Source organism: Nilaparvata lugens, chromosome 4 (genome assembly GCF_014356525.2).
Source record: "Nilaparvata lugens isolate BPH chromosome 4, ASM1435652v1, whole genome shotgun sequence".
Lineage (NCBI taxonomy): Eukaryota > Metazoa > Arthropoda > Insecta > Hemiptera > Delphacidae > Nilaparvata > Nilaparvata lugens.
The window spans coordinates 62,797,411-62,805,623 of NC_052507.1; positions in this window are offsets into that span (position 1 = coordinate 62,797,411).

The window sequence follows — 8,213 nt, forward strand, 5'->3', positions numbered from 1 at the left end:
AGTGAGTATTACTGTCATGAAATGAATGAAAAATTTTATTTGTTCAAATTCTTCTGAATATGAAGTAGCCCAACCATTTACTACTGCATCGACAACAGGGTAAAAATCTAGATGAAACTTTGATGGAGCTTTATTATATTTATCTATGCTGCTGATACAGCAGTGACAGCACAGGGTCAAACATTCGAGGAAGTGGAGTGGAAGCTCACAAGTACTCTGGAAGAGCTTTCCAGATATTATGAAAGTAACCACCTCAAACCCAACCCAAGTAAAACTCAGGTCTGTGTTTTTCATTTGAAGCACAGAGAAGCTGGTAGAGAGCTGAATGTCGATTGGAGGGGAGAGCAACTACAACATCATGCAACACATTTTATATAAATGTGACAATTTTGGAGTTCCGCAGGGAAGCATTTCAGGTCCCATTTTGTACAATATTTATGTAAATTCAATTTCCAAAGTAATCAGACATGGAGAAGTATTAATGTATGCTGACGATACGGCTCTGATCATTGGACATAAGAATTTAAAAGTGGCTGAACAATTAATACAGTTTGATTACAACAGAATTCTGAAATGGTCCCATGACAGAAATCTCATAATCAACAGGAAAAAACTGTACTAATGCACTTTAAATCTCCACATCTGAGATGCAACGTAAATCCAACTGTATTAAGCCACGATTGTCATTGCCTCCATGCAAATGCTTCTCAGATCTATACTTGTCCGTCTCTTACTTTAGTAAATAGTACCCGTTACCTTGGCATTGTAATTGATAGCAGCCTGAGATGGTGTCCTCACATAGACTACATTTCAAAAAAACTTCAAGCGCTTAACACTAAAGTCTTTTATTTGCATAAAAATATCACCCCTGACTGCCTATATCTGATTTATAAGTCCTTGATGGAACCAATAATTAGATATGGCATTGAATCATGGGGAAGTGCAGCCGATTATCTTTTATCTAGAGTTGAACGAATACAATCAAGAACATTAAAATGTATAACTACCAGAATTCCTTATGTTAACAATATTGATCCATATACAACCCACGTAGCTTACAAATATTCTATCATACCTTATCGCCCAAACATTTCTATCTTTTCAAAATTGTAATACTCCACAAAGAAAATTTATACTATAGACTCCTTACTCCTCCCTCACCCTACAATTTAAGATCTCCGTCAATATATGTAGTACCCAGATTCAATAATATTTATGGTAGAAGATCCCTACATTATGTAATTCCCTACTTATTTAACAGACTACCTCCAAATATTCGTGATTACTCTAAGAAGGATGTAATGTATCTCAATAATAACAGCACAATCAATTTATAAAATTAATAATATTACAAACGTACTCATAATTTAAGGAACGTCAAGTTAAAAAAACGACAGCATATGCTTACATTATTAGAATTTTTCAATTTTTGCTGGCTGAAGTTTTGAAATTTTCCTTTTATTGTCACTGCCGCCTGCCTCAACGATAAAAATGTACTATTACTTTGTAAAACAATTTTTCCCTTATTATTTCATTCCTTTCTAATTAATTTTCATTTTTCCCTTTTTTCATTACTGTAATTCTGTATCAAAATCTGATGTATATTTCTTATTTTATTTTTGCATTTTGTATCAGTTTTCTTTCATTTTTTACTTAAAATCTTTGAAGTGTAATATTTATTTTGTCTAAGTTTATTTTTTATCTTTTGTAACTCATTTTCTTCCTGTAACTGGGCACCCGCCGAAAAACCTTTGGGGTTTGGCAGGACCCTCAACTGTTTGTTTTGTGAATAAAACTTTGATTTGATTTGACACCAAAATATCTGGGTGTAGCCTTGGCCTGCACCAGCATTAAGGCTAAGGTTCATACAAGGAACAATATTATTAGGAAGTTGACCAATTCCAAATGGGGAGCTCAACCAGCCACACTAAGAACATCGGCAATTGGTCAGTGTCTGTCAGCAGCAGAATATACAGCACCTGTTTGGAGCTCCTCAGTGCATGCTAAACAAGTGGATACGGCAGTAAATGAAACAATGAGGGTAATAGCAGGATGTCTAAAGGTGAGTACAGACTTTCGCGCTGCTCCGCAACCGAACGTCACTCCAGCAGAGCGATTGATGATCGACCGGGGAGCAACAGTGGTTCGACCGGGGAACGCGAGAAGACCTAACATCTTCCCAATCCCATATCCCAATATAAACCTGTTACAAGAACTCTACACTCCATCTACTTTCACCCAGTAACTGAAGATGAGCTTCTTGAAGCTATTAGTAGTTTGCGAAATGACAGTGCTCCAGGACTTGATGGAATCAATAATAGAACATTGAAGTCGATAAAAAATGTAATTGTAAAACCATTAATTCACATATTTAATTTAAGTCTGTCAAAAGGAATTTTTCCAAAAGCTATGAAAGAGACATGTGTTAGACCATTACATAAAGGAGGCGACAAAACAAATGCCACCAATTACAGGCCTATTTCACTTATAAGCAATATTTCTAAGATTTTGGAAAAACTGGTAAAGAAACGTCTTGTGAATTACATGGAAAAAAACAACTTACTATCTAGGAATCAATTTGGTTTTCGTGAGGGGAGGAGTACAGAAGATGCGGTATTAGAATTGTCAAATTTTGTCACAGATAAGCTAGAAAATAACAAAAAATGTGCAGCAGTGTTCCTGGACCTAGCAAAAGCTTTTGACACTGTTAATCACAGTTTGCTGCTGAAGAAATTAGAAGCCATGGGAATTAGAGGAGTTCCTCTAGCATGGTTTAGATCATACCTCTGTGACCGGCGTCAAAAAGTCAAAGTTGAAGAACATCTCAGTTCAGAGGGAACGATGAAGTTTGGGATTCCCCAAGGAACAGTTCTTGGGCCAATTCTGTATTTGGCATATGCAAATGAGCTATGTTCAATTAAGATAAGAGGAAGAGTAATAGCTTTTGCTGATGATACGTGTATACTATTTGAAGGAAACACCTGGGAGGAAGTTTTTAATCTGGCACAGGAAGAATTGATCAAAGTCGATAAATGGTTAAGAGAAAATTTGCTTACAGTAAATGCAACAAAAACGAAATTTTTAGCCTTTTCTCTGACAGAACGGACGAGACCACCGGATTCTTCAATAATCCTGCATCACTGTGGAAGCACCAACAACCCGTGTGATTGCCCTTCAATTCAACAAGTCAATGAAATAAAATATTTAGGAACAATAGTGGACAACAAATTCAAATGGGACAAGCACATTAATCTATCAATTACCCGGATCAGGAAGCTTCTCTACAAATTCTATCAACTCCGTAAAATCCTCAACTATGAGACATTAAAAACTGTTTATTTTTCTTTAGTGCAATCAATTTTAAGATACGTCATAATTATCTGGGAGCTACGAATTTTACACATGTTGAACCTCTCTATAAACTTCAAAAACGAATACTAAAATAATAGGCTTCAAGGAGAATCAATTCCCCACGAACATTCTTTTCAAGGACAGTAAAGTACTGAGTGTAAGACAACTCTACATCCAGGCTATCATCACGCGAATGAGGAGAAACAACGAACACATAAGACTGGCAGATCATAACCATCAAACAAGGCAGAGAAACACGTATTCAATAGTACCAAGGATGAACACTACATTTGGGCAAAGAAACTACACATATTTGGGACCAAAAATTTATAATTCAATACCAAGTTACATTAGGGAAGAATTCAATAGACACAGGTTCAAGAAAAGTTTATTTTCCTGGTTGGTTGATATTGGAGTGGAAAATTGTGAAAATTTAGTTAGACTGTAAATATTGAAACTATTTATTCTTCATTCCACTCTTTACTGTTTTTCATTTTTCTAAAAATAACCTTTCTTATTATTATCCTTAATAGAACATTAATATTTATTTACTAATTCCATAATTTTGTTTGTTTGTATTATACATTTTTACTAATTTTATTATAAAAAACTTTAATCCCATATCAGTGAATGAAGTTTGTAAATAGTAATTATTACACGCAATAAGCAACTAATTACTTATACCCCAACACATATAATATATAGTGGGGTGTATATTTATTCATTGAAATTATCATTTATTCATTGTTGAAACACCGCTGATTTATGTAGTTATATTACAATACTATATTATCAATATTCTAATGTTGCATTCAATCTTCATTGTAATTAATAAGTTTTCATAATATGTGAAATTTGCTGCATAATTGGCTGTTGTACTGTAATTTATTGTAGATTCGTGTATGAACCAGAATGTATTGTGACTTACTTGAATAAATAAATAAATTTGAAAATTTGAAAATTTGAAAATTCCGTAACGTTCATGATGGGTGCGTGGGCGGAGCGACTGTGGTTTGATGGAGGAACTCCATGAGGGCGGAGCGTGCTCGGTGCGGGTTGGAAGCGCGTATATGTGTACGCAGCTTAAGACCGACACCAGCGCACAGGTTGTACCCTCTTGCGGGAGTAGCACCACCCAATATCAGAAGAAAGGTTGCTACAGAAATTGATAGACTAAACAGGCAAGAGAACCATGCCATCCACTATTTGGGCATCAACCTGCAGTTGGGCGGTTGAAATCAAGGAGAAGTTTCTTGGCAACATCCCATGTCCTGCAGGGCTCTTCTGAAGAAAATCGTGTGGAGCAGTGGATGGATAGCCATTTCGGGAAGAATTGCCTCCTGGTCATGATTTTGGCAACCGTTTAAGGGAGGGAGTGTCCAAATGCAAAACAAACCTGCAAAAATGGGGTTTATTGCCAGCTCATGATGACATCTTCTGCGAGTGTGGAGCAATTGAGGAGCAGGAGCACTTGCTTGTCCAATGTAGCCCTCAGCTTGATGTCCAATGTAGAAAGGAGGCAAATCTCTTTGAAGCAAATGACAAAACCCAATCGGTTTTGATGTAATTATAGATAATATTTGATCCAATGTTTATATATATTTTTAATTATTATTGTTTTTGACGTGATAACGTCTTATAAATTGGTTTGCCGGGAGACACTTCAAGAAACTGCATTACGTTCCCACGTTATGCGCTCACAATGAGAGCGAGTGAGAGCGTTCGTTTCGGTTCACGGTCGTCTGGAAAGAGCACGAATAGGAGCAGTGGCAAGCAACGCTGCAGCAAGGCCAGCAACCCGAAAGCATTCACCTGGTGAGAAGGTGAAACGGAGCAGTCAACCTGCGCAGGCGCCGCAAGCAATCTCCTGCGACTGCGCCGCTACTTCAAAATGTCAAGTCAATGGTTGTCTCTCTCGCTCTTAGGCGGGCGCGGGCTAACCATGCCCGAGTGGAAGGGACGCGTGCCTCTCACTCACTATCATTGTGAGTTATTATTTCATCCTTCTTCCTACTATACGAATGAATATTCACATTAAAATTATTTTACCACTCAAAGTCGTTGTCACGTAAAACTTTCGCCCGTATACTTTACAGGCAACCATGCAATTTTTTGTTTTTTTTTTTCACATGGAACCAGAGTATCTAATGATTGCTTGTTTAGACACGGAAAGTAAGTATTATATTATTATTATTATCTTTCCAGCCCGGAATTCGGGCTGGTTTTATTTCATTAAATTATTCCATATTCATTAGCAATAACAGCAAGGCAAGTTCATGTTACAATGTGGTCTCGTTTACGTTTAGCCTACTTCTGCAGAGAGGAGTTATTAAATATTATTGAATTATAGTAGGATTATAAAATCTACTGTTCTTCCCGGTGCTTTCTATCCCATTTTCATATTTGTACACCAACCCGTTTTTTTTTTTTAAATCCCAAATTGTGTCCGGATTCACCCCATGGGTTGGGGTGAAGTCGGACACAGGTTGTTTTGCATTTATTTCCGAATTCTGATGACACTAGGGGCTATTTCGGACACATATTTTCGTTTTAAAAAAAACAGAAAACCCTTTAAAAATAATTAGAAGCATTTATCCATAAAATTCACTATTGAAATTTACTATAATGCAAAATCAATAATGCAAAAAATCAAAAATACAATCAGATAATATGAAGGAATGAATTGAACACAATCAGATAATATTAGTATACATTCTTAATATTTACAAAGTCTTCTAGTCCAGGGAACATGAACTTTTCTCTACGCAGTTTTTTGGGTTTCAGTTTTGTTATGATTGATCCCAGTGACACAGTTTCAATGTCTGGGATATCAGGAAAACTGAAAGTAATCTCCTTTTTTCCATCCTTCTTTCTTAAAAATCGAATTTCATATTCGGTGTTCTCTGTATCAAGGATGTTTTCGATTCTTCCAACATAAACTTTGTCCCGGTTATCTTCTTGTGTCACGAATTTAACAAGGACGAAGTCACCTTCAGCCTTGTGCTCATCAGGGATGTCGACCAGCTCTTCATGGGAGGTGCCAGCATCACTTTCTTCAGACTCAGATGCAAAGATTCCTTCCTCTTCAGCCATAACAGTTTGCAGGACGTTATTGTCGGTGTCATTATTCAAACATGTTGTTGTGATGCTCTGCCCTGGATGGACAGTCACGCGTTTCCCACGACTTTTAGGAGTGTCACCTTTTCGTGTCTCCTCCAACTTTTCTCTTAGAGCATCGCACCAATTTGGTGAAGTATCATCTGCTTGCTTAGGTAGCTTCTTGAGCACCTCCTCTTTGTCTAATGGGATTAGACCAGTAGCCCTAAATCCAGCAATGATGTTCGCTCGAAGTTTGTCCCCCATGGATTCTATAGCTTCACGCAAAAGTCTGGGGAACACAGATTTTTGCACAGCACCTCTGTTCCTCTTCTTCCACTCTCCTAATGTGCTACGCCAGGCAGCTTTCATGCTTCTGAAAACTGCAACATCCAACGGCTGGAATAAGTGGGTAGAATTTGGTGGAAAGAAAACAAAATCAATGCCATTCAGCTTACACAGTCTTATAACCTCAGCTGAGAAGTGACTGGCTAGGTTGTCACCAATCAACAACTTTCTCCCCACTTTGTCACGAAAATAGACGAGGGCCACCGTGATGAACCATTCCTCGAACAGGCGCATGTCAAACCACCCACTCTTGCTACATCCATATCTCATTCCTGGGAGACCACCCTCTATCCAGGTGGGGTACAAAAATTGAGATTTGTACACAGTGAATGGTGGCAGTAGATCACCCCTCCCATTTACTGCCATCATAACACTAGTGGAGCTTTTAGAGTGGTCCATTATTCTTTCTGGACGGCGGCAGCCTCGACGCACAATTACTTTTTTGGATCCGGGGTCATCGGAAAAATTTGTTTCATCGAAGTTCACCCAATTTTCAGGTGGAATTGCAGCACTTCCTTCAGGCTCAAGAGTTTTGTCTAAGTGTTCAAAATAGCTTTTTACTGCCTCAGCATCAACTGCTGCTCTGCACCTCTTGATGTTCTCCGCGAACCTATTGGTCAGTTGGGGGTGTCTTTTTAAAAAATTCCAAGTCCAATCCTCTCCAGGCCTATTGTCTTTGAAACGCTTCACTACCCTACCCTCCCGGTTCAGAAAAGACTGCACAACATCTTTCACGTCTGCAGCGTGTAGTGGGTAACCCCACTCTGCACATACAAGGAGTCCATCCATCAAACATTGTTCATCATTGTTTGACAAAACAGGTTGTCCCCCCGGTTTACGATGCATTGTCCTGAACGGCTTCTTTTCAGATAATCTGATAGCGTAGACCTTGGGACCCCATGTTTCTCTGCAGCTTTACGTATCGTTAGTAATCCAGTCTTCACCTCTCTTACAGCTTTTAGAAGTGATTCTTCACTATATTCTTGTGGCCAGTTGGCCCAAGGACTGGCTTATATTTCCTTGTCATGTTGAAAACCCTTAAAAAAAAAGAATTTTGTCAATGCCTGAACTACACAATATTGACATGTTGTACTCCATAAAAAATATTTTTGCCCCCCCCCATTTTAAAAAAGTAGGTCACGGTACGCCTCCGTACCACTAAGCTAATAATAATGAAACATTACACTGTAACTCATTTTATCTAAACATAAAATAATGAAAAAGTTCACAATATTGGCATGTTGTACCCCCTTCAAGAAAAAGTTATTCTACTCCCCCCCTCCCAACAATAAAAGTTGATCACAGTACACCTCTGTACCGACATGCATAGAATAGGTAATAAAAATGTAGGTACACAATAATGCATTAGCTAAACATAAAATAATGAAAAACTACACAATATTGGCATGTTGTACACC